Source organism: Rhinolophus sinicus, linkage group LG03, assembly GCF_036562045.2.
Source record: "Rhinolophus sinicus isolate RSC01 linkage group LG03, ASM3656204v1, whole genome shotgun sequence".
NCBI classification, from domain to species: Eukaryota; Metazoa; Chordata; class Mammalia; order Chiroptera; family Rhinolophidae; genus Rhinolophus; species Rhinolophus sinicus.
Window position 1 is genome coordinate 79,518,638 of NC_133753.1, and position 27,285 is coordinate 79,545,922.

A 27,285-nucleotide genomic window follows, 5' to 3' on the forward strand; every position below is an offset into this window, starting at 1 on the left:
GAATGACTCAAGCTCACTGGCTCCGTTCAAAATTCCACCAGCTTCTTTCATTACTGTCTTCTTCTAATAGTGGCCTAGAAATTCTGCGTCTGACACCAGCGGGGATGATAACTTACAGGGTTCCTTTGGAGAACCTGTGTTTAACACTCATTAGCATTCGAGCTTCCTCAGCTTGCAGGGTCTCCTCGATTTCTTATTGACCCAGTCCTATAGATCAGTGCTTATTTGCATGGGAGACCTTATCTCCTTGGTATACGGATAGGTAATCCACAGTATAACTGTGTTTCCCCGAAAATACGACCTAGCCGGACCATCAGCTCTCACACGTCTTTTGGAGAAAAAATTAATGTAAGTCACGGAAGGAGGAACAGGCTAGGCTAGCATTGCTGTGATTGCTGCTGTCACTGTTGTGACTGGACTACTAGTAGCATGGTGCCTGCCGTTATTGTTATGGCTGCCTGCTGCTCTGCCCCTGGTGATAGCTGATGTTGGGGTTGACTATGCTGCTACTAAGTACTGCTCTTTCTCCTGCTACGACTAGTTACCACTGACATATTCAGTTCTATGCTACGTGCTATAGGCATTTAAAAGCAATCATTGTCAAAGACTTCAAGATGTTTAAATTCACATAAGACTAATCTGGGAAATAATAGCTTGCCAATAAGCACAATATTTACCATTTATTTAGCACCAATATATGTGCCAGATGCCTCATGTAAGAAGCTCATTTTGTTATCTGACCAATATAGGGAAGGGGCATGAGGACTCTTCTTACAAAAGAAGAAACTAGGAGGTTGGATTCCAAGCCTGCTGCCTACGTGCTCCAAGACACAGAACTCGGGCAGACGTTAATCATTCACACAGAACAAACCATCCAAGGGCTATTAATATTAAGCAAAGAGATTCCATTCTGGCTATTCCTGTAGGTTGTGCCTTACAAAAGTTAAAGACAAACCTACCCCTGTTCTTTTTGTATATTACAGAAGTTAAGATAAGCTTACCATTGTTCTTCTTTCCTCCTTTCCCCCCATACCAATATATTTGCCATATATAGAGAAAATACATATAAACCCTAGCCCCACGGATGGAGGGCATCTCTCTTCCACTAGCTATTAGACACCACCACTGTCTGTGGGGTGGCCCTGCTTTTCTTACATACTCTCTGCTAAGTAAACTTACTTTCACATTAAAACTCTGTACAGGCGCATGTTTGAATTCTTTCCTATGTGAAGCCTAAGACCCTCTTTTCCAGTCCCATGGCCACCCTAAGAGACAGGTCTTACTATTAACTCTTTTCAATGGATGAGGAAACCATGTTCAGAGAGGGCAAGTAACGTGCCCCCAATCACACAGCTAGTGAATGGCGGAGCTGGGATTTAAACCTAGGTTTTTCATTCTCTAAAACCTATGTCATTTTCACTAGACTGGCCTGTTGTCTCATAGTTTATTAGCATCAATGAAAATATTAACCTGTATCTATTGAGTGTCTGGTATATGCCAGGCATTCTAATTCATATTAGAATGTGTGCTCCCAAAAGACAGAGATTGTGGTCTGTTTTGTTCACCGATGCGTGCCAAGCCCCTAGAACAGTGCTCAATAACTATTTGTTGAATGGATGAATGTATAATCTTTATAATAACATTGAAAAGCAGAATTATTATCCCCATTTCTCAGAAAACAAAATGCGAAGCTCAGAGAAATGCTTTGCCCATGGACATCCTTTTAGATGGGAGCAGAGCCTAGAGAAGAATTCAGGTTGCAAGGCCTGTGTTACTTGACTCCTCCTTTCCCCTTCCCCTTCGCGCTTTTCCCTTCCCATTTGCGTCTCCCTTTCCACTTTCCCCCATTTTCCTCTCTCTTTTTACTCCCCCTGTAATGTATTGAAAGTGTACAATGTGATGATTTGATATACACATACATTGTGAAATGATTACCACAGTCAAGTTAATTAACACATCTATCACCTTACATATCGTTACTTTTATTTTTCCTTTTGTGAGAACGCTTTTGGTGAGAAGGTCTAGATTCTTAGCAGGTTTCAAGTATACAATACTAATCATATAATTACTAATTATAATCACCATGCTGTACATTAGATCCTCAGAACTTACTCGTAACTGAAAGGTTTTACCTTTTGATCAACATCCTCCCCCCAGGCCCTGGCAACCACCATTCTACTGCTCTCTGTTTCTATAAATTAGACTTTTAAAAAAATTCCACGTGTAGTAAAACCATACAGTATTTATCTCTCTGTCTGGCTTATTCCACTTAGCACGATACCCTCCACGTTAATCCATGTTGTCACAAATGCAAGATTTCCTTTTTTATGGCTGAATAATATTCCATTCCAGGAATTTCTGGATTACACGGTAGTTCTAGTGTTTAATTTTTTGAGGAATCTCCATACTGTTTTCCATAATGGCTATACCAGTTTACATTCACATTCTCACCAGTAGTGTATAAGGGTTACTCACTGACATTGGTTCTCTCTTGTATTTTTATAACAGACATCTTAACAGTTGTGAGGTAATATCTTTTTGTGGTTTTGATTTGCATTTACCTGATTAGTGATGTTGAACATCTTTTCATATACCTGCTGGCCATTTGTATGTTTTCTTTAGAAAAACGTCTGTTCAGGTCCTTTGCCCATTTTTAAATTGGATTGTTTGTTTCTTTGCTATTGAGTTGTAAGAGTTCCTTATATATTTGGAATAATAATCCCTTATTGGATATATGGTTTGCAAATATTTTCTCCTCTGTTGCTTGTTTCCTTTGTTGTGCAAAAACTTTTTAGATGTAGTCCCACTTGTTTATTTTTGGTTTTGTTGCCTGTGCTGTTGGTGCTGTATCCAAAAAATCAATGCCATGACCAGTGTCAAAAAGCTTTTCTTTTCTGTTTCCTTCTAGAAGTTTTACAATTTCAGGTCTTGCCCTCAAGTGTTTAATCCATTTTGATTTGATTTTTGTATATGGTGTAAGATAAGGGTCTAATTTTGTTCTTTTGCATATGGATATGGAGTTTTCCAACACTATTTATTGAGTAGGCTATCTTTCCATTCTGTATACTTGGTGGCTTTGTTGAAAATTAGTTGACCATATATGTATGGGTTTATTTCTGGGCTCTTTATTTTGTCCCATTGATTTATGTGTCTATTTTTATACTGATACCATATTGTTTTGCTTGCTATAGTTTTGTAATGTAGTTTGAAATCAGGGAGTGTGATGCAACCAGCTTTGCTCTTCTTGTTCAATATTGCTTGAGTTATTTGGGGTCTTTGTGGTTCCATGCAAATTTTAGGATTGTTTTCTGTTTCTGTAAAAAAATGCATTGGAATTTTGATAGGGATTGCATTATTTTGCAGATTGCTTTGGGTAGAATGGACATTTTAACAATAGTAATTATTCTAATCCATGAACATTGGATGTGTTTCATTTACTTGTGTCCTTTTCAATTTCTTTCATGAATGGTTTATAGTTTTCAGTGTACAGATCTCTCACTTTCTTGGTTAAGTGTATTCCTAAGTATTCTTTTTTATGCTGTGATAAATGGGATTGTTAATTTCTTTTTGGGATAGTTTGTTAACATATAGAAACACAACTTCTTTTGAAGATCTGGGTATCTTAATCTGTTTGGGCTGCTATAACAGAAATACCACAGACTGGGTAGCTTATAAACAATAGAAATTTATTTCTCACAGTTGTGTCGTCTGAGAAACCCAAGATCAAGGCACTGGCAGATTCAGTGTCTGTTGAGGACCCACTTCCTGGTTCATAGATGGCGCCCCTTCACTCTGTCCTCACATGGCGAAAGGGGAAAGGGAGCTTTCTCGGTCCTTTTTTAGAAGGGCACTAATCCCATTCATGACCTAATCACCTCTTGAAGGGCCCACCTGCTAATACCATCACCTTGGAGTTAGGATTTGAACATATGAATTTTGGAGGGGCAGAATTATTTGGTCCATAGCACTGGGTAAGCACTGTAAATATAGAGCTAGGTAAAACAATGCTTTTATTACTTGATTTTGTTTTTTTATGACATCTCACTGTATTTATTATGGTATATGTTCTTTTGTGACCTGTGTACTTATGAATATTTTAGATTTACTTTCATTTTGTGTCTGTGTAATCCTTTTCAAAAGAGTTCCGTGAAGCAATAATATTTCGTAGTATGGTAAAATGTTTTTATAATGAGTACATTGATAGAATGTTGACTCCAGCAGTAAATTAGTAAATTTACAAGTAAAATGATGTTATTGGCTAGAGGAAGAAGGAAAGATTGGTGTTATGGGCAAAAATTCATTCTCACCTACGTTTTTAAGTTTATATGTGTATGTGTGTGTGTTCATATGCACATATATTTAGGTTTGATTGGTGGTTTGGGAGTTTTTGACTGCATGTCTTTAGCTGGCCGGGGGATGGAGAAGGGGAGGGAGGTTAAGTCCCTGTGCTTGAGAAACTCAGGCAAAGAAACATTTACTAAGCAATGTACCAAACAAGTGTTCACTGCACAACTGATTCTGCTCTGGAAGACAGAGTCTTTGCCCTCAAGAAGCTTGAAGGTGTTTCTGTGACAGACATGACTCCAGTTAATGGAACATAAAGGCTGATGTAAAGACTCAGACAGAATTAAAACTGATGCTTATAACAGGTTGCAGGATTCCATCTCTCTCCTTTGTGTCATAGTGTCCTAGCAAATAAAAATTACTTTACCAATGGTGTGGACCTCTGTGCTGACTTTTAAAAATACATTTATTAACAGAGGTAGAGTCAGAGAAAAAAAAAAGTATCCTCAATTAAATGCAACTATTTGGAAAGCTAAAAAAACAACAACAAAAAAACATTTATTAAATTGGATTATTCACTGAAAAAATGTTTGTACCCTGTAAACAAATCTCATTTATTATAGCCGCTTGTCACTTTGTTATATTAAACCTTCTAATATATTATTCACGGAAGGATTTTTACCTAAGAAAATAAGGCGTAATTTGTTTATAAATAAGGGCTAGTTATTTTATTAATATTTTTCCTTGGATAAAAGGGGCGGGCTCTAATTTAAAAGACTGTGTGGACTGAAAATGCTATTAATTATAAGACTCAGATGCAAATAATTTTAAAAAGGGTATCATGACCACTACTCCCTCTACGTCTGATAACACATAGAAGGTGCTTGCTTGCTGACTTGCTTTATCAGTTTTGGTCAGATGATCTCAGTAGCAAATTACCTTGTGGTATTTCAGACAGCAAAGGGAGGTATACATATATCTATAAGCCTTAATAAAATCTTATAACATTTCAAACTCTGGAGTAATAAGGAGAAAGCTATGAGGAAATTTCTTTGCCTGGAATGGAACCAGTGCTATTTAGATAGAAAGAAATGAAAAATTAAAAGGGATTTATTAAGGAATTACACCAAGGAGTGTGCTAAACAGGATAAAAAGTAGCACACGACGTGGTTAGTACCCTAAAGAACTCTCCACTTGAGTAGGCAAGATTAAGGCCTATTGAAAACATTAAATACTAAAACAGGAAAGCTCCAGAAGTACTAGCGCAGGGTTTAAACAGCTTGTTCACCCCTGCTTCAATATGGTCCCGAATGTTTTCCTCCCCTACGTACAGCAGCACAACTGCTTCCACCAGCGTGTTAAAGCCACTTGGGTTCACGTCAAATGTGTGTTTGGAGTTAAGTCTAAGTGAAGCAGCAGAAAGGACTCATTCTCATTCTATACAATCAGGCAAAAGAAAAATCTCAAATTTAAAAAGATGGCAGGGAAATTACTGAACTGCTTGGGACCAGGTTCTGTGGACAAAATCACCCTAAGGTCTGTTTCAGGCTCCAAATCTAGGCCGTTATTTAGGAGCTAATCCACCCTCCTTGGGCTTTTTGAGGCTTTTTGGCCTTTGTTGATGGGAATTTTTCCTGGGAAAGGACAGAGGAATAGGGCTGAGGCTGATTGGGATGTAAGGTCATGGCCATAAATCTAGGAATGTCCAGGAGAAAAGATGGATAACACCTTGTGTCTTCCTTGTGAGGAGTTCTTGCCAGTCCTGGCCCTGACCCTAGCCCTTGGAGGGGTCTCATTGTTGACGCTCAAGAACCATTCCAGAATCAAAGTTTTTCTTTTCCCTTCCAAGGAAGCTACAGTCTAATGGTGCCAACTTAAGACATGATGCAGTATCCCGAAGACTTGTGGATCAGTTAGGTCTCCGTTCACTGTGATGGAAATCCCAAAACATACCTGCTTAAGCAGAAAAAGGGACTTTTTGGCTCTTATAACCTACTGAGCCAGAGTAGGGTTGATTTCTGGCTCAAGCAATGTCACCAGAACTCAGTTACTTGTCTCCCAACTCAGCTCCGCTCTCCTCCTTGTTGACTTTATTCTTAGATAGATTCTTCACTCATGAATGCAAAGTGGGTGAGCAGGTTCAGATTTGACATTCTTTCACATTCAGAATCAGGATATCTCATATCTCATTGGCTTCAGTGGGGTCCCCATTTCTGAACTAATTTCTGTAGGGTGGGGGAATGTAACAAGCAGATTGGCTTAAGACTGAGTCCCATTCTGCATTCCTTTAGTTGGATTCCAACCCAAAGCATTTATGTTACAAGGTAGAAGAGGTGATGTCTGAGAGGGAATAATAATCCAAACATCAGGTAACAACAATAATAACTGAGTTTATGTATCATTTATTATGGCTGAAAGTTCTATTCTGAGCACCAATGATTAATAATTTTCAGGGAACAATTTCTGCTTTGGATGGTTAGCTAAAGAAAGTAAAAGTGATGCTGACCATTCAACAACAATTAGAGCCACAAATGCCCACTGTAGTTTGGGGTCCAAATGTTTTTCGCTTCCAAATAGCCTCAGAAAGGATATAAAGTGTACTGATTGAAGCAGCCTTCACAGCCAGCGTGGGTATATGGTTATATAGACATGTGATTGGAATGTTTGAATACTTTTGTATTTTGTGAACAAAGGTTAATTTTGAAGCCAGAATCGGGCATTGTTGGTAGAGGATTAACTAAACCCTTTCTCCTTCTGTATGAGAATTTGACCTTTAGTTAACTTTGTAGATCTGTTCCCCTGGAAACTTGAAAATGACGAAATGTCAACAATATTGCTCGGCAACATTCCTTAGGATAAAATTGACCCTTGGTTAGTAAAACTGGTGACCTGGAAGTAGGGGAATTTCCCTGGTCTGGCCCTGACTCTGCTCTCTAAGGGGAGCTGTTTGTCCATTCTGGCTCTGGGGGACCTCCTAGAGGTCTATCCATTATATTCTCTGGATAATCTGAAGTTGGTGATAAGGAGTGAGCCCTTATTGGTCTGGATTGAGATAACTATACATCCTACGAGGAGAAATCCATATGTTGGGGGCTTCTCTGAGTACAGTGACTCTTGCAACTGGGCATGTCTTTTGCGGGGACTCTGGAAGTTATGACTATGAAATTGTTCCAGGATATTGGCTCTTATGAGGAATAACGCTTTTAGGGCTGGGTGTCCTTGATATGTTCTCATTGTTCTTGAGCTATCACCTAGAGGACAGATAGAATAGCTCCTGGACACTGTAGATTGCTGTGTGGATGGCTGCAAGACTCCTGCAGAAGAATAATGCCTGATGCTGCCCTGTTGGCAAACCCTCTGAGCAGACCAGTGCCAAACGTTGGCAATGATAGTCTTGTGTGTGTGAATGTTCAGTTGAGCTGAAGAAGACCCACTGATGGTATTGTAGACACATACGTAAAGTACAGCATGAAACAAGGCTCTGATTTCTGATCTCATGACGCGGCAGAGACTTGATAACTGCATATTATGTTTTCTTTTTTTCCGGGGCACAAAGCTAGACTCCATTTCAGCCAATGGAACATCCATGAAAAAAAAGGGTTCTATGGTTAAATAAATTAGGAAAGTACCGTATACTGTACTTCCCCCATGGGAGAGTCTCAATGTATATCGGCAGGTTGTCTCTGAGAAAAGTTTGTAATAAGGGAAACTGTTTTTAACATTTTCAGTTTATAATAAATAATATTGCATAATATAAATTTATTATATATTATGATATTTTATTAAATTCTATTTTATATTTTATTAAATTGTTATTGTAATATATCTATAAATAGATAGTTTATCTATAATAAACTCCCCCCAAATCTCAGTGGCTTAATACAGTGAAGATTTATTTCTCACTCATGTGAGTCTGCGAGTAGTTGGGAGAGGAGAGTCGTGCCCCATCTGGTCACTCAGGGACCCAGGCCCCATCCCTAGTGGGGCCATTATCTTCCAGGGCTTCAGCATTCTCCACTAGATTTTTTGCATCCAGTTAGCAGGGGAGGGGAGTGTGGAGAAGGCACACATGCTGCTAACCACCTTTGAAGGTGTTGCTATTCACTTCCATTCACAGTCCATTGGCGAGAACCAGTCCTAAGGTGCACCCAGAGGACAGAGCTCTGGGAATGTGCTTGCGAGGGAGAGGAGCACGTGGAGATTGCTGAGCAATCCAGGAGCAGTCACAAGTTTTCCTGCTGACCCCCAAATACCTTTTTGCTCTCTTTTCCCTTACAACATATATAGTCCCATCCCAAGGGAGCCACCCAAAGTCCTATCTAGTCTCTACATTAAGCTGGAAATCCAAGATTTTTTGGTGAGGCAGAGTTGTGTCTATCAGAGGCAAAATGGGAGATACATGGTGGTCTCTGACTGTGGGGACAGAGTCCCAGAGAGCAGTTTCCAGGCTCTCGGCCTCACATGGATAGGTGCTGGCTCGGTTATTAGATGGCCATCAGTTGTAATCAGATGGCCATCTGCTGTGGCTGGGTGGCCATCAGCTGTTACCAGTTAGCCATTAGACACTAATATAACTGCCATGGCTATGTTGGGGGGTTCGTTGGTTGGCAGAGAAGTGGATGGTGGATTGCGGCTAGCAAGTTGGTTGGTTGTTAGAGAAGTTGATGGCAGATTACACATCGTGCGGCTCCTGCTTCCTGTGTCTCCAACCCAGCCGCCAGCAAGACCATAGTGGTATGACTCCCCTACCTGTGGCTCCGTGGGTGTTCCTTTTTGGCCTCACCATATCCTGTGTTCTTATGCGGGGAGCGGGACCAGAGACCCTGCATGACACTGACCCACAGAATTTCTGAAATCCTTCAGGAGGCACACCTCAGGGAAATTGCAGGTTCAGTTCCAGACTATTGCAATAGAGTGAGTATTGCAATAAAATGAGTCGTAATCCTTTTGCTGGGGAAGGGTCTTGCCTTCAATTTGTAAAAATACAACATCTGTGAAGCACAATTAAGTGAAGCGCAATAAAATGAGGGAGACCTGTAGTCACCCAGGTCTGAAGCTCCTTTCCTCAAGTCACTGATCTGGTGATGATTCTGCTCTCCAGGAGAAAATCATTCATTATTGCTCGTGGCCCTGGCTCTGCGCTCTGAGAGGATCCCTAGTTCATTACCTTCCCCGAACTTATGTGAAATGAGTGGCGAGGAGGAAGCCCTCCTTGGTAGTTGTGCAGACTTTGCAAGGCATTTCCTCACCATTTTATTTCACAGTTCAGAATCTGGCCGGACCTACAGGTGAGAGCTAAAGAGCCTCCACTGATTTGGCTGTTAATGATAATATTAACAAGGTTTGAGATTTCTCTGATGCTACTGGTTTCCAAATGATTTTATCTACATTACTGGGTGTAATCCTCCAAACAACCCCATGAAGTGGGGATGTGGGGACAGTGAGAATGGCCGCTGGGAAGTCCCCAGAAATTACGATAGGCCCATTCACAAGGCAAGAAAACACTTCATGACTCGCTTCTGCTGTGTGGGTCTCCTGTTTTACCCAATCTAGGCCATTCTGTGGGCTAGTTATTCAGGCACTTCAAGTTGTTAAAAGCCAGACCAGGCTTCAGATTTGATGAGTCATCCACTCTTCCCTCCAAATGACTTGCTTTTGGCAAAGGAGGCTGACAAGATACTTCTCATTGTGAGAAGCCAAATTCAAGTCTGGAACACCTGATGGCATCCTGTTCAATGTTCTTTACTGAGCCATGGGATTTCAGCTCTGAAGAGGCTGATAATATTGTTCTAGAACCAGTGAACTCCATCTTCTCCAGAGGCTGAGTTGTTTTTCAGAGGTTCCTTCCAGGGCCAGCTTAGAACAGATGGGTAGGGGGTGGGGGTTGAGAAGTGTTCATTAGTCTTGGCTCTGAGGTTCTTCTCCCCCTCACACCTCATCCAGGGCAGCCCAGATTTGGTCTGTATCATTAGAAGAAAGGGTACCACTACTAACAGAAAAACCCATGAAAATCGTGGTTAATAGCTAAATCCATCATCTCTGCAGATGAAAAACTTGAGGCTCAGAGAGGTTAATTGATTGGCTTGATGTCACACAGATGCTCACTGGAGGAACTGGCATTAACACTTGGTTTTCTGAATCCCAGATAAATGCTCTTTGCACTGGATGGCTGTCTGTTACTTCCCTCGATGTAGCATGTGGTCTAAGATAAAGGGTGGGAGTCAGGCTCGGCCCATGACTGAGAGCATGGGTGACTTGGGCAGGAGCTTCACCTCTTGCTCTTGGTCTCCCAGTTCCTCATTAGGTGAAGCCAGCTCAATCCTGGCTTCCCTTCCGGGGCAGAGCTGCTCTGTGCATGGCTGATGGTGCACCCTGCTAGGATCTTGGCACCTCTCACCATTTTATCAGCCCCTGTTTGACAGAGGCACTGCCTGAATTCCTTCTGCCATTCAATCCCCCATCCCCCATGCAGTTGGCTAGCAGTGCCGTTTTAAATCTCAAGTAGGAGGGGACAACATAATCGTCTCATTGGGGGTTTTTAGAATGTTGTTCTTACCCAGATGTGAAGATAGAGTGGATGGAGGTCGACTTGATTCTATTTCTATCCATGTTCTGGGAGTATTAAATATGCAAGAGAGGGCTGCTCTGTTCATGTCTCCTTGCTCCCAGTTCTCACCACATAATATTTGTTTTTGCTCAGGACTAGAAAGGAATGATTGCTTTAGATTTGCTTTTCTTTAATCAACTGGAGAAATACCTCACTGTGTCTTGTTTCAATGTGGCTTTTCACACAGTTCCAGCTTTTGTGGGGGGAGGGGCATGAGTAATTTCCTTCTGTGTGTCTTATTGCCCTGGAAGAGACGAAAACAGAGCCCCAATGTTTGGAATGCCAATAGTTTAGGAAGTCTTTAGCAGGCCTGCCACTTGTTCCAACCATCAGGTTTGGCCCCAGAAAAGACTTGCATTTGGTCTGTAAGTGGGAGGGGTTCTGGAGGCTAAGGAAAGGGGCTCTAGAAATTAAAGGTGGTGTGGTGTGCCCCTCCCCACCCCCCCAGATTCTAAACCTCCTTCTACCGTGTTTCCCTGAAAATAAGACCTAGCCAGACAATCAGCTCTAATGTGTCTTTTGGAGCAAAAATTAATGTAAGACCCGATCTCATTTTACTATTAGACTGGGTATAATATAATATAACATAACATAACATAACATAACATAACATAACATAACATAACATAACATAATATAATATAATTTAGTATAATAAAGACTGGGTCTTATATTAATTTTTGCTCCAAAAGACGCATTAGAGCTAATTGTCCAGCTAGGTCTTATTTTCGGGGAAACACGGTATGTGCCCGCTTGATGTTCTCTGAATGAGAAGGTTCTGTGGGTTGGTGTCCATCAGGGAATCGATCAGGGTAGACTTTGTTGGTAAGAGTTTGTTCATGTTTTGAGAATTAAGGCCTACTTACAATTAGAGTCACTTTCTCAGCTGTTTATATTCCATTTTCAATTCTTTTTCTGCTCCCTGCTTTGTTCTTTTGGTCTTTGACAAATGAGCAAAAGATCTTTTTAATAGCTTCTAAAAAGGTACCATAATGCTGTCCAGGGAAGAAAAAGTGATCAAATTGCCTAACAGAGAAACATTGCCCATTTGAGTTTTTATTTTCTCAGTACTAAACCTATATCACCCCCAGCCCCCACCCCATTTCTAAATGTGTAACAAAGTAGGAGGTAATTTTTATTTTTTCCAAAGTGTCTTCAGGGAAATCCCTTTTAAACCTATGGATTTCCAGTCCTGTGAGGGATCCTCTTCCTTTGGTCTAAATTTTGCATATCGTCTGTTTCTTACAGGGCTTCCGTATTGTCTCAGGCTCCACTAGAAATGCAGCTAGGATTCCTGGCACATCCCAGTTGCCATAGCAACAGCAGCCTTTCCCATAATGAGCTGCATCATCTGAACTGATGTCACAGCATCATGCAGCAGGTCAAACAAGGCATCTCCTAGTATTGCATCCTACAGATGTGCTGTAAACATCAAAAGAAGACGGTGGGAGCAGGAGATGGTGAGTGTTAAATGTCTGGGCATTAATTGCACGGTTGTTTTGTTGGTTAGCCTGTGTCTGCTAAGGCGGAGATGGGGGGGGAGGTTGTCTGCTTAAAATGGACTAGGGAAAGAAGGGCTGTTTTACCTAAATCTGTTTTTCAGGCTGCTGGGTTAAGACAAAGGCCTGTAAGAGTCATAAAGGAATCAAAATACATAAATTATTCTTGCTCCATCTCTGCCTGTTATTTTCAGTGTCCTTATGGAATTTTTCATAAACATAAGATAATTTTCTGTTGCAAAACCCCAAATAGGCTCTAAGATGGGTGGTTCACAGATTTTCAGCATGGTAAAGCTATCTATTTCTTTTTTTTATGGGACAGATCTAATTGGTCCCCTATTTGCTCTTGTGATTTATGAAATATTTAGTGATTTGCAGTATGAAATTTAGTATTTACCTCGGTTGGGTTTCAGTTTCTTCATGGCAAGCAACGACTGCTGAATAAGCATTTGACATAACCCTGATGTGAAAGGGGATCTCTTGCATGTTCAAGACAGAATTGATTAAAAACATGAGGACTCCAACTAAATAAAAATGACTTGAGCCTTTGATTTACATGGTATTCCTTCAGCCCACGTCCTTCATAGTTAGTTGAAGGACTGCCACAATATTTTTCTGTCTCTCGCTAGTCTCTAAAATAGCTGGAGTTGTTTGCAGGCTGACTTGTAACAAGTCTCCTCTCTGCGGCAGTTGCAATGAAGGCTACCCTGAGGAGAGCCTCTGGAAGTAGCAGTGGTGTTGCTATCTCTTGTTTAACTTTAGCCAGGATCTGGTAAGATGAGTAAATAGCAGGGTCCTCAGTGATTGTGGTGAATACAGACGTCTGGGCTCAGTCATAACCTCAACTCAGTTCTGAAACTCCAGGTAAACATGTATCATGTTCATTTCAACTCCTACGTCTGTCTTTAGGCATCTTCATTCTCTCTCTTTATTTTTCCCCCCTAAAAAATGTGGTCTGACAGTGTCAGATAAGGAGCAGTGTGTTACCTTTTGTTTTGGGAAATGAAATGGATTTCCCTGGTGCAGCTGATTGCTACTAAGGGAGAGAAAGGAGGAGGCACATGTCAGTTCAATTGATCAATATGTCCACTTAGAATCAGGGAGTGGCCTTGTAGCTCAGTGCTGCTGAGTTGATAGTTTTTATTTGAAAAGTCTCATAGGGAAAAATAGCAACCCTGAGTTCCTCTCCTTTTTAGGCTGTTTGTTGAGCCTGAAAGAGATGTAACATAGGAAGGGCAATACCTTGAACCAGCTTAGAGTGATTTTTTTTTTTTTTTTTTTGCACAGAGTCAAGCATATTGGTCCCATTAGGCACTAGCTGGAATGAAAGACCTTGGGTTTTAATTAGTTTGTTTATACACATTGCACACATGCTACTCTTGATCCTTGAAGCTTATATGGCTGACATGCAGCTGTACGGGATGGGAAAGGTCAGCTCAGCCTGGCTTTATTGCAAGCACTTAGGAGCATGAATTGTTCATTGCCTGCTTTTTTGTCGTATAATGTGAAGCGAAAGCTCTGCTGGGACTGCTGGGTATGAACGCAGCCAAGTCAGAAGCTCTAAGGTGACAGGGAGGAGTGCTAGATGGTGATGGGGGAAGGGAACGTATCTCGTGGCTGGGTTATGAGTCTGGAGAAAATTACTCAGTGCCCATTAGAATTCTTTTAAAGTATTACTTCCAAGGAAAAGTGATGAAGAAAGACTTGTTTGGTAACATGAATTGCTAAGAGTAAAAATAACCAAAGGCGACATTTTAATGAGTGTTATTTGCTTAATTTTTGTTTCTTTTGTCTAGCAGAGCTCTCAGCTGCTTCATCAGGGGTGATTTGTACAATTACTGGAAGTCTCAAAGCCAGATTTCTTAAGGGCAGCGTTAGAAAAAAAGTGGAGTCATGTTTTAGGAGTAGGGAAGGTGGTGATGGGTGTGGGCTGACGCAGTTATCTGGTGGAATAGCCTTCCAGTTTGGATGAGCCTGTAACCTCCCCGCCGCCCCTGCAAATATTCAAAATGCAGTTACGGTGCCCCAACTTTATGCTTTTGTGTTCTTTTTGCTCCAGGAGAACAAAGCCTAGTAATGGGAGCTGTCATCCTGGTGCTCGGTTTCTTTGCAGAGGGCCACAGCCTATGCTGCTCTCTGATTAGCTGCATGTCTTAATTACTGGCGAAGACTATTTCAGTTGCCTTAGTTTTCATAGATCCCCAAGGAGTATGTGGGGGAAGGGAAAGATTGCTCTATGGCTGCATTTAGTGGGGTTTCACTGAAATTGCCTAGAATTGAAAGAGTTTTGTCTGACAGTGATGAGTGAAAGGTTCTCAAGACCATATTTACTGTGTGGCCAAGTTTAGACTGTGCACCCTCACAAGGAGCTAGCCTTCCCCATGCTTTTGGTTATAGCTTTCTTTACTGAATTGCCAAGTTGCTAAGAAGTTCCTTCTTTGCAGTTAACTAGGCCATGGTGGGGGTGATAAAAATAATAATCATAACAAGTACAGCTATCTTTTATTCAGTTCTTATTATTTATCAGGCACTGGACTAAGCATTATATACCAGGGGTGACAAAAAATGTATACACATTTTAAGAAAGGGAAAAACTGTTTTAAAATTGTAATAGTTAATATATAGTAATAAAAAAAGATGACTACAAGTCACTTTTGACTTCTGCAATTACAAGAGGTGCTCAAAGTGGTTACCATCAGCGTCCAGACACTTCTGATGATGGCGAACTACTGCTTGAGCAACATTGACCAAAGTGTTAACATCTCTTAAAATGTGTATACATGTTTTTGGCACCCCCGGTATATCTTATTTAGTTCTTATAATGACATTGCGAGGTAGAGAGTAACAATCTTGCTTTATAGGATTAGGTGTTATTATTCACATTTTGCAGAAACCACAGCTTTGCCAGGTTACCAATTCGGCTAAGGTCACATAGTTAAAAAGTGATTGAGCCAGGATTTCAAACCAGTGTGATTTGACTGTGGCAGCCTCATGCTTACCCACAGTCATCTTATTTTCATACCATCATAACTGTGTATACCATACAGGTCGGCCATCTTCAGTCTGTCATACTCTCCGTGCCCGTCTCATTCTAATTGGAAAATCACATTTCACGTGTAGAATGAAATCCCATTTACAACACTAAGATCTGTTTTACTCTAAGAATGAGCATGAATCTTGGTTAGATCCTACTCTGATCCTAGAGATTTAAGTAACGAAGAATTGATACTCACTTTTTGCCACCACTGTTATTTGACCTATCTTTCTAGCGGAAAGATATCTTTCTGTGGAAAATGCTACACAAATGAGCATGGGCAAGGTGGAGAGGCACTAAAAGCAGATTTTAGCTGTTGGTAATGATTCAAGTTTGTTGTACCTGTCTCATCAGCTTCTTATGTAGCACCCTGCTAACTTGAAGACATTTGCATTCCCTGGCAACACCAGGAGAGGATAGAAGAGAAAACTCTCACAGCCAGGAAGGTGTACTCTGAAATCATCTCTTGGGTCAAGAAGATAAAAGAGAGTTATTCTGCTGAGTGTATCAGTGGCTGAATCCAAATACTGCCTATCTCTGACAAAGTACAAGAATCAGTCTGGCGCAACATCCTGGAAGCCTTGTGTTTGAAGAGAGCCCATATAGTTATCTCTGCACCATCTTGCCCATCCCCAGCTCTCCACGCCCAGTGTCATTACTGGACTCTAAGGGCTGTTCTTTGTTTCACTGTGGGGCAAATGCACATACTGAGAGCACATTGATATTGATTCCGGCATGGTGAATACTTAGAAATATTATTCCATAGAGCTCATTGGCCTTCTCTAGGTTCTGGGAAGAAGTTAACCTTTGTCCTCGCCTGTTCCAGGGAGGCCCCAGCTCATGTCTGCGTGAGCTACAGGAATGAGAGGCTGATTAGAGAACAACAGTTACTAAGTGCAGTAACTATACAAGTTTCATTCTAATTAGGGAATAAAAAAGCCAGTGGAATTTATGGAAGTTGATGGTCCTGCTGTACGTGTCTCTGATTTGCTTCTATTTCCAATCCTAGAATCAGTGAGTGATAACTTGTTTTGATCCTATGGATTTGATTCAGTTCAACAAATATTTTTTGAGTATCTACTATGTGCCAGGTAATGTTAGGGAACACAGGAGTGAATAAGACAGATGCAAATCTCCTCCCTCACTAAATTCTAGAGGGGGAGACAAAAACAAATAGGTAAATTTGAGGTGGAATAATTTATTCTGTCTGGTACTGTAATACTGTTTCTATTTACTATTATTCCATCTGCTAATAGATTATCTCTGCGTATATGTATAGGTACAGATACATATATGGCATACATACAGAGGTAAAATCATTGCTTTGAATAATAGTTGTTTTTTTATCTGCTTGCATTTGGATTAGAATCTGGGTGTGGACAAAGCCAATATGGTAATTAGCATTTTGTTGGTATAAGCTATCCTGAAAAGTGTAATTGTAATCAACCAAAAAGTCTGTGTCTATCTCAATTGACAAAAAACCTGACATATGGAAATATGAAATTTATGTGACAGATAGTTAAGGAGAGATTTTTTTTTCATCTTTATAAAAGATATTTCTCACCTTTAAAAACTTTGTCCCAGAAAGCCTTCTAAATTGGAAGTTCTAGCCAGTGTATCGGTGGAGGGATGTGCCACATGGGGTGGGTGTACCAGTCACCTCCAGACGTGAGCAGTCTGTCCATTCACCCTGGGGTGCCCTACAAACATCACTTTAAATGGAAAGCATTTCTCTAAATTATCATCTTAACTAATGGATTCAAAACTATGGTTGTATTTTCATGAATTTTTCAGGGGCAGATTCACTCATGTATAAGGTATGTCTGACTTGTGACAATCGTTTGATTATTCCTCTTTTATGGCCCTTGCACTTACCCAACATGGTAGATGGACTCTGAGTGTGAAGGCTTTTCCAGGGAATACCCCTTTTTATAGGACTTTGGCCATAGATACAAATAAGTATTTTGAATTAATAACATAGAAGATTTCTTCTCCACGAGCACACAGGTCAGCAGCTGAATCCCTCAGTGGGCTTTAAGGTTTGGTGAGGACAAAGAAGAGACTTTGTTTCCCATGTAAGCCACCAGCCATGTTTTATTCTGTTCTTCAGCTCACGGGCATGCTCCAAACTCTCCCAACCATCTTGCAACTGTGTGCTTTGAGTCATAAGGGGAAATGGGGAGAGAATGTGGAACCTTTAGAACAGGGTCTGCAGCTGGATGATTCATGAGCTGAACCTGGCCTGCATCTTGTTTTGTATGGCTCCTGGGCAGGCTTCCTGGGCGTGCAACCTGTGCAGTCCCATAGGTTCCTGTGTTTGAAAGCATCCACACTTAGTTTAATGCTCTGCAGCTGCCATCTTGAAATTCTTAATAATTTTTGATCAAGGGATTCTGCATTTTCATTGTATACTGGCACTGGACCCTGGAACTTCTGTAGCCAGTCCTATATGGCCCTTTTGATATACAACATTGCCACACAAATCTGAGTTTCAAGCTTATCGTTAAGAATTAGGTGATGTGGCTCACTTAGCAAGAGTTGACTGCCTAAGATAGAACGATATTCTCCAATTCATAATGATCTCTCCCAGTCCCATCCATTTATCCCCACTGCTGCTGGGTGGGTGTTTGAGTTTGAGCCCTGTGGGTGTTTGAGTTTGAGACCTCTGCTCTGGAACAATTCAAATAAAAATTATAGAGCTTAAGAATTCATTGTCAAAACAATCCAGAGCAGAGACCACATGCATGGTAATATAGAGACATCCATGGCAATTCAGCACCAGGCACAGTAATTCAGTGGCGTTTCTTTTATAGGCAATGGGGGACATATTACATTATACCTGAAGATATTGGTGGGTCAGGCTTATTTGTCACCACCATTGCTTTCAGGGGAGAAATTAAATCTTCTTTGCAAAGCAAGCTAATTAACCATCCTATTGGTTCATTGTTTATATTAATTCTCCTGCCCTTTATTTTACTACTGGATTACTTTTATCTCCCTCTTTGTTTAACTCTCATTAAAATTACACAACATTTTTATTCTGGCTGGGTATTTTTTTTAGCATTGTCCTTTTTTTCCTATTCTCTCTCTCCAGGAGGCTGGGGGCACCTATAATTTGAGGTTAGATTACTAAAGAAGAGTTCACACTTTTTTAAATTAAAAAGGGAATCACAGTCAATATTTATAATGAACCCTTCTCCAGCAAGGCAGTTCCAGCCATGCTAATGTTCATAAGTCCAGATCCGCCCATTACTGTTTATAATTATGCCGTTCTGGTGACAGACTCCTGGGCCTTGTAATATGTGCAACCTATTATGTCATAGTGAGAAGTGGCTGTATGAATCCACAGATGTTCTGAGAATTGTTTGAAAATTAATATGAATGACCGCAGTTACTATATAGGAAAAAGGTAATATATATTTTTCTTTTTTTGGCTATGTGAGCATAAACAAAAGACCTGACAAATCCATAAGGGGTTCTTGTTATCCCTTAGAAGGCTGGGATGGAGTGAGGTGGGGTGATGGAGTCTTCTCTAAGGATCAAGCCCCATGGCCTTCACTCTGTACCCTGAAACAATCCTAATGCCCATCATATCCACCACTGTACAAGCTGTTAAACAAGCTGTTTCAGATGATTTCACCAATAGTCAACAATCAACAAATGCGTCAAATGTCTATCATGTCCAAGGTCATGTGCTGAAGGAATATACACTTTGCACATTAGGAGGACCAAAGGCATGCGTGTGTAGATTACCTGGAGAGCTTATCGTAGATTTAACATAGTGTTGTCTGGGCTCTGCTTCTGGAAGGTCCTGAGTAGTTCTTCCCTTGTTAGGGAGGTAACCTGAGATGGAGCCCTGGGCGTATCTGGGGCTGTCCTCTCATCTTCTGTTCTTTTCATTCAATTCCTTGATTAAAATTTTTTTTTCTAACATAACTCATTACTTTTTCTGGTCCACTCAAGATTATTTTTTACTGGCCACTCTCAGCCTTTTCAGTTTTTAGTGCTCGTCATTTGTTTGTACCCCACCAGCCTCCTGTCACCGTCACTTTCTGGGACAGCTCTGAACCCAACATAACCCTCCACACTGCAGTTCCCCAGGCCCTCAGCTCCCCAGCCACTGTTTATTCCCATTCCATTTGATTTTGCAGCAGTTTACTTACATTTAGCTTTTCAACGTTAATTCAAATTTTGCACTGTATTTAACCTGTTTTCTGTGTGAATTACAAGGGAATGACTCTTTAAAACTCCTGTTAATCACTTGGAGGCTGTCTGTGTGCAGGCTGTCTGTGACATCAGCTAGAAATAACTGAAACAGCAAGGCCTTACTGGCAGAAGATGAAATGCAGAAATGAAAACAAGTGTGCAAATGCAGTTTTTAAAACATTTTGTCCTTCAGTGTTATTGGTACATTGCATTTTCAATGAAAACGAAATAAAAATAGGGGGAGGTGGTAGTGAGAAGGTGGGGAGCACAGCAAGATGCCAGAGAGATGCAAGCTGCTTCAGCCTGGGCTATGAGTGGCATGCAGCTTCCAGAACACTGTGGGGAATGCCTTCTCAGAAAAGCGGCTGCTTGAAGAGGAAGAACAGTTCTAAAATAAAGGTAAAAGTAAAGACAAACATAAAACCAGGTAAAAATAAAGACAAACACAAACTAACCAAGGATCATACTGGTGAATTAAGATATTATGGTTTTCACTAATTTAGTAACAAATAATTGATACCATGATTTTTAAACATTTGAATTTTGACTAACCAAAGTGAAAAGGTGTTCAGGTTTAGGGTATCAGGAGATGCTGAGAGTCAAGAAGGCAAACATGGCTCCTGCTCTCATGGGACCACCCACCCTTCCCACTAATCTCCTGCCCATAGAGTATCAGTCTATATACATATGTGTAAATTGTTGGATTTTAGTATCCTGCAACCCAAAATGGAAACTTCTCATTTGGTGCAAGCTATTGCCAAAAAAAAAAAAAATCACTGTAGGTTTAGTCAAGCTGGTAGACAGCACTTTGCTGCTTTTTGTTTGGGTATCTAATGTGGTATTTACACAAGGATGGTGTTAAGATTTAGCATCTAAGAACCAGCAAAAAACATCATGCCAGAGACCATGATTTTCATTATTTTCTTAAAGAATAATAAAAAAATTAAGACGAAGTATATGGATTTATTCACCTTCACAGCAAATAAACCTAATAATTACAGAGCAAAGAACAGAAAGAAAAACCTGGTATGTTAAAAATAATATGGAGATGTGTGTCTCTTCTGAAGCTGGTTATGTTACCTTTTGCTTGGTCCTCTTAGGCCGGCAGGGTGGATTTTGGAGCTAAGGGCATTTTCCTTTGAATCTTAGCTCTAATATAAAATTATTAGATCTGTGATCTTGAGTTTCGTAGAATGTCATTTTCCTCGTTTATAATGGGGAAAATATCCATTTTACAGGATGGAAAAAAGTATTTTTATGTAAAGTTATTGGCACAAAGCCCACATTTGATAAATAAAAGTTATTATTATTTCACTACTCAGAAGTAGTGGGATGAGATTATTACTCTCCTAAGAAGAAATGTAATTTTTCCTCAACTCCAATCCCAAAACCAAGGAAATAATTTTCAGAGCTTTTATTAGTGCAAAGAAAAACCCTTTAATATATTTTAAATGCTTATACTTTGCTAGGCACTTATATTCTCTTACTTAATTTCCTTTTCTCACTTAATTTTTCTCCATAGCACTTATCACCATCTGCAAACTACACATTTTACTTATTTATTGTTTGTCTCCCCAAGTATAAAGCAAGTTGCATGAGGGCAGAGGTTTTTGTCTATTTTGTTCATTGATGTTTCCTTAGCTCCTAGAATAATGCCAGGCAGATGATAGGTGCTTCATACATGTTTGTTGCAAGAATGAATGAAGTCACTTAACCCCATGAGGAAGGAAACATGGCTGTATTCAGTATGTAGAAAATTAATTCTCTTTTGCAGTGATACTTTTCAAGGTTCTAAACACGCTTGAGTGATTCTTGCTATTCCAGATAGCATGCCAAGGGTCTCTTATGGCTGATGGTTAGGGCATCATGCACCATCCAATTATTCTAAATTCTTCCATTGAAAGCAGAGGTATTGTCCTGGCAGCTCTGATGGGTTCTTCCTGTCCGTAAGGTTTCTGCAAAGGAGGTAGGGTTTCACAGGTCATTTGAAAGATACATTGGTTCTTCTGTTGGTGGTTGTCTCTTTCTTTCCATTTCTTTAGTGAATTTGAGTCTCGTTCAGCCACAATTATTTATTCTCCTTTAAACATTTAATCTTAACTGTAAATTTCAGAGTGATTTATGGATTGGTGGATTTTGAAAGGGTCTTCAAGGAAAGCACCAGATAGGGAGAATGATAAGCCAGAGCAGCTCTCTCTTCCCTATTGCTATTAAAAATGCTCTAATGAGAAAGCAAAGCACAGGCACACAGCATTACAGTTGTTTGATCAGAAGAACAGGCAGCCTCATATATGAAGGAAATAATTAAGGTAGCTGATTTCTGCTATTTATTTTGAATTAGAGACAGACTGTATTTTGGCAATGGATGTCTATAGCTGAATTTTGTATCAAAGACATATTCCAAATGTTATGCTTTTGAATTGAGTATTTCTCAGTGAGCAGGTGTGAGATTCTTTTTCCTTGAAATTCAAACCATTCTATTTTTAGAATGCCTTCCTCTTTAAAAAGGCAACACGATATCCAAAAGCAATTAGGAAAACATCCTGGGAGAAGGCAGTGTTCTTGTTATACCATAATAACAGGCTGAATAAGAAAATGTAATGCTATTAATATTTACTTTGAGTAACCTCATCATGCTATAAGATAAAAATTATGCTTCATGAACATTTTTTTACATCTGCGGTACATCCCATGGCTGTTGCCACACACAGAGACATTATTGTGCTCAAATTGCATGTTATTCTGATATTTTAAGGAGCCCTGGACTGGGAGTCAGGAACCTGAGTCTTGGCACCTGCTGATATAATCTTCCTGAACTTTAATTTCTTTCACAATAAAACAGAACAGTGAAATTTAAATGATTTTTTTTTCCTTTTAGCTCTTATATTTTGTCTCACTTACAGGGTTCTCCATACCTTTCAATTGTTCAGCCTTTTGATGTTTCTTAAATGATGTTCCATAGAATGTTTTAAATGTGCTCAGTGCCCTCATTTAGATGAAATCATTTTAATTTATACACCATTTAAATTTTATCTTTGTGTTTTTTGTTATCTTGTGTTTCACAGTACTCTTGATGGTTGAACTATTGTCAATACATAAGGTTTCACTTTGACAAATTACTGTGACAACAAACTTTTTAATAGTTTCCTTATCTTGCAAATTCACGTATTTTCTATGTGTTCTTTCTCTTTTTATCCATAGCACGTCTTTTCTGTTAATGAGCTGAGTGAAATATTGAGCTCTCTTCTACCCGTCCTACTGGGTGTGGAATCTCTTTAGAAACTCACACTATTGCTCCAGACATTCACAAAAAATACCAGTGTTTGTGCTTTTATAAGGTCAAACCATATGGAATTCCTGTTTTTATAGGTCAAAAATGGCCAAGTAGCGACAGTTTCACCCAATCGGCAGTGAGTCAACCCAATAATTTGTTAATTATCATAACAATGTTAGTCTTGACTATTTTTATAAGCCAGTGAGCAAGTCAGTCCTCAAATGACTTAGGGAAGTAGTGCGAAGAGCACACTGGGCCTTTGGTGAAAGACATCTGGGATTGAATTCTGCTTTCCTGCTACTAAGTTATATGTGCCTTGGGTAAGTTGTTCAACTTTGCTGAGCTACCGTTTCCTTGTTTGTAGAATGGAAATGCTGAGGCCTGCCTCACAGTCGCCGAGAATCTCAGAATGTCCATGGCTCTCAGAATGGTGCTGATACATGCTTCACCCTTGGTAACAACTGGTTGTGATACCGTTACCATTAACCATCACAGTGGTCCCTCAGTCACACATATCTAAAGGGTTAGTTATGAGAGCAAACAAGTCTTAATAGATTAAAAGAGAAATGGTCACAAGAAAGGACAGATTCCTAGGAAGAGTAGGGCAGGGTAGACTTTTGAAAAGGTTCCCAGGGGACGTTTTGGGGGAGAATAGGACGGTTGTCTTTCCCATCATCGTCACATAACTCTCTCTGGAGCAATAATTTCACAATTCACTTGGCATTCACAGATTTACTTCAACTGTTCTCCTTTTCTATATTTTGTTTTTTGAGTAGTCGTCACAAACTTATGAAAACTTTGGACAATTAAATTGTAGGTATTTATAGCAAATAGATTTAAAATTTTATTTTGTAGAATTTTTTGAGCTGAAAAAAGTCGTAGAGGTTAAATGTTCAGAAGAGTACTATATATTTAATACCTGTTAGGTAAACAAGTTTAATGTTTTATTTAATCTAAAGTAATTCCCACGAGACCATGAATCTGGAAGGGACAGATATTAAACTCTTTTTTTTTCTGGATGATCCTGTGCTGGTGGATGGCTTCTCCTGTAGCCATATGCTGATGACTCATGAGTTACCAATTCCTGCAGTTTCTAACTCTCTGGGATGTGGAGAAAATGAGCTTAGGATCACCCCAAATAATTTTTTATTGTGTAATAGAGAGTTAGGTCATGCTTCCCACCTTGTGGCTTCCCCTTTTCTGAACCATAGCCCTGGTATTATTAGATATTTTCTCATGGAAGATCCTTACATCCTCTGTGATCTTCCTGGCTGCGCTCTGAACCTTTTTCAGTTCTGTTAAAGCCTGTGTCCTGGACAACCTCAGGTATCCAGTCTGGCTAGTGTACTGTGTGAGCACTGGATGGGGACTCGGACGGACAGGAGATGTGTTGAAGAGTTTGTTATTTTTGTTTTCACTTTGAAATAAAAGTTTATCTGATCAAAGAGTTCCAAAGTTGATATATAAAGTTACTGCATCCTGACTCCAGAGGATTACATACTGCTGAGTTCAGCACCAGAGTGTAGTTCTTTGTTGCAGACGTGAGTCTCATTTGTCTTTAGGATTAATTCCAATGGACAGGAGCCCGTTGTAACACTGGGCCCACAACGCTGGCATTGTTCGCAGTGATGTTCAATCAGCACCCTTTATGTCCCTGTGAAGGATTCGGATGACTGGTTCCCATGAGGAAGGCAGGTGGCATGTTGGTGAGCGGGGCTTGAGTCAGTTAGATCTTCTGAATTCCCATCCCAGTCACGCACCAGCTCTGTGCCTAGGGAGAGTTGCCTAACCTTTCTGGGCGCTGTGTTTCTTCATAGTACCTGTCTTGACAAGCGTTGTGTAGTTTAGACACAGTGTGTGTAAGACACCCAGCACAGAGCCTGGGCTACAGGAAATTCTCAGGAGTGGTGAGTGGAGGCTGGGGCTGTTCATGAGATAAAAGGTAGACTCACTGCTGATGGCCAGCCTCACTGCTCGGTCTTGTTTTAGGAGAATTTCTGTTCCAGTCCCAGACCTGTGGGATTTCAGTGGTCACATTAGTCTTGTACCAGCATCCTGTCCGACTACCGTGCTTGTTCCCTAAATTGGACAGGAACGACCACGTCACAATACAACCAATATTTATATATCAAATTTTCTTTTTTTTTATACTTCCTTTCTAATTTGGGGAAACTGTTTCCATAGAAAATTGTTTTGGGCCCAGTGAATAATAAAACTTACCGTTAAAACGCTCACAATCTTGTCAAGGGAAATTCCATATTTTAAAATGTGTATTTACTTCTTTAATGCAGATTCATCTCACACAATCTGTTGCATGCTCGGGTATTAAAATACTCTATACAGTTAACTTCGCGTTTTCCCCATAGGTGTGGAATATGTAAGCGGGCTCAGAGGTTATGCATCTACTCTCAGGGGGCAAAATTGCCTAAAGGGGTGCTCCTGCTACAGATAAAGTTTTGCTTTGGAAAGGATTATGTGATTTTGCAGTGAAAGGTTACTGTTCCTGCTCTGTCAGCTGTGGAGGAGTCTTGTGCCTCTCAGCTTGCATTGCCACAATCACGGAGCTCCAGCCATGTGTGGCCCATGTGCTGAATGTCTGCCCTATGTCTGTGATGAGTTGGTGGTCTGTGCCATCAGCAGACACAGTATGTTGACACCAGGATTAGAAGAGGTTTCTGCAGAGAACGGATCCTAAGAGAGGCGGACTGATTCTAAGCCCAGTATAATGTGGGTCCCGAGGAGGTGTTCTCTCTCCATCACGCCCAGGGTTGGTCCTATAAAAGCTGGGGCGGGACAAGTAGGATGTACGCACGAGCTATTCCTCTAAAGAATCTGTACCTCATTTCCTCATTTGAGCACAAGAGCACAGATTTAGCAGCCTTCAGGAGAGTATATTGTACAAGAGAGAGAAAGGCGTGTTTCTCATTATCCACCGATACTTTAATCAGAGGTTTCTAAATTCTTTTTGATATCCTAATCTGTGAAAAAATGTCTAAGCCCTCTCTTGTATGTTTTTTATGAAACACATACAAATGTAAAAATTAAAAAGGATGAAACAAAAATTAAACAGAAACTCGAATATTTTCTTCACACTCCAAGGGTACCTTGCATCTGCCCTGGAGTGAGCCCCCACCCACAGGCCACTGCTCTAGAGTGTTAGTGGGAGGGGCCTGGTGTGCCAAGGAAACAGCACTCCTTCTGGCAAACACCGTAATGAGTGTGGGCTGCTCTCCTGCCCACATTGTAATGAGTGTGCGCATACACGAGACCCATTCCTGAACTTCATGACATTTTACATAAGGCCCTGTTTTTACGTAGCTGACTCTGGTGAGGCTGGTAAGAGAGGGAGAAAGGTGAAAGAAACAAAAAATGTGATATATAACCCATAATGTCACTTCATTTGTACCTCCAGGCTGGTGAGCCCTGAGGAAACTTGGGTGATGGAAATCAAAAATATTTCTGAGACAGTATGTTTGTCCTGAATTTTAGAGTTTACCATCCTCTTTTCACATGTAACTCCTCAACAACTCTATAGGGTATGAAAATTGAGAATTTCTTAAAGCCAATTTGATCACACCCACTTCTCAGGTTCTTTTTGGAATCCAGAGTAGCTTCCCAAGAAGCTTGCTGTTAAGCTGTAATGAATGCAAACCTCAGACCAAAGTTGACCATGCAGAGTTATTTATCAGACTAGCATTCATTACAAAGCTGGCACAAAATAGTTCATACAATCTGGTCTGGCCGATGAAGTCCCAGCTCTGTTTCTTTTCAGGTGCTCCAACTGTATATTGAATAAAAGCTCTGCTGGAGGTAGGACTTTGCATCCTTTAGTAAGCATCATGCAATCAGAAATTCTTCTCACCCAGTGGTTGGAGACAAGGACAGATTAGGGATCGAGTTTTAGACATCACTGAGGGGTACATCTGAGGATTCTTGTCTTTTCTCCTTATAAGTGTTTCTGCAATATTTTAGCTAACTCACATGTCTTGAATATCTTTTAATTTTGCCAAGGAGTATTCATTTAAGTTTTCTAAATGGTAAGGCAATGGTTATTGATCAAGGTGGGGGTAAGGGCATCCCATTTCCAAAATAATACTGGCTGGCACATCCCCACCACCCGTGAACTGTATATTCCAGATATCACTTTAGCTGATGCCTAGAAATGAAACTTAAATTAATCGTCATACATATCACAGATTATACTGAAGTTTTTAAAAAAGTAAATTACAAATCTTGTAACACTGGGTTACCATTTTACGGCGATGCTTATGATCTATGATTTACCCAGAGTCTCTTAGCTGGTGAGGGATGGATACAAAAATGAACCCAGGCATAAATGCCTCTCAATCCCATGCTCTCTTTGTAAAACCAATGCACCTGA

At 40.3% G+C, this 27,285-nt stretch overlaps 1 protein-coding gene across 4 annotated transcripts in view; it reads left to right on the forward strand.

Moving 5' to 3' along the window:
* Window positions 1–12,199: 12,199 nt before the first annotated feature.
* Window positions 12,200–27,285, forward strand: part of AKAP6 (A-kinase anchoring protein 6) — a 461,784-nt gene continuing 446,698 nt past the window's right edge. For 2 of the 4 annotated variants that reach the window (XM_019754535.2, XM_019754539.2), the window contains exon 1: window positions 12,200–12,351. The gene's annotated coding sequence lies outside the window, so the exon portion shown is untranslated. The remainder of the gene's footprint in view (window positions 12,352–27,285) is intronic. The other 2 variants (XM_074328129.1, XM_074328130.1) reach the window with 1 other exon arrangement.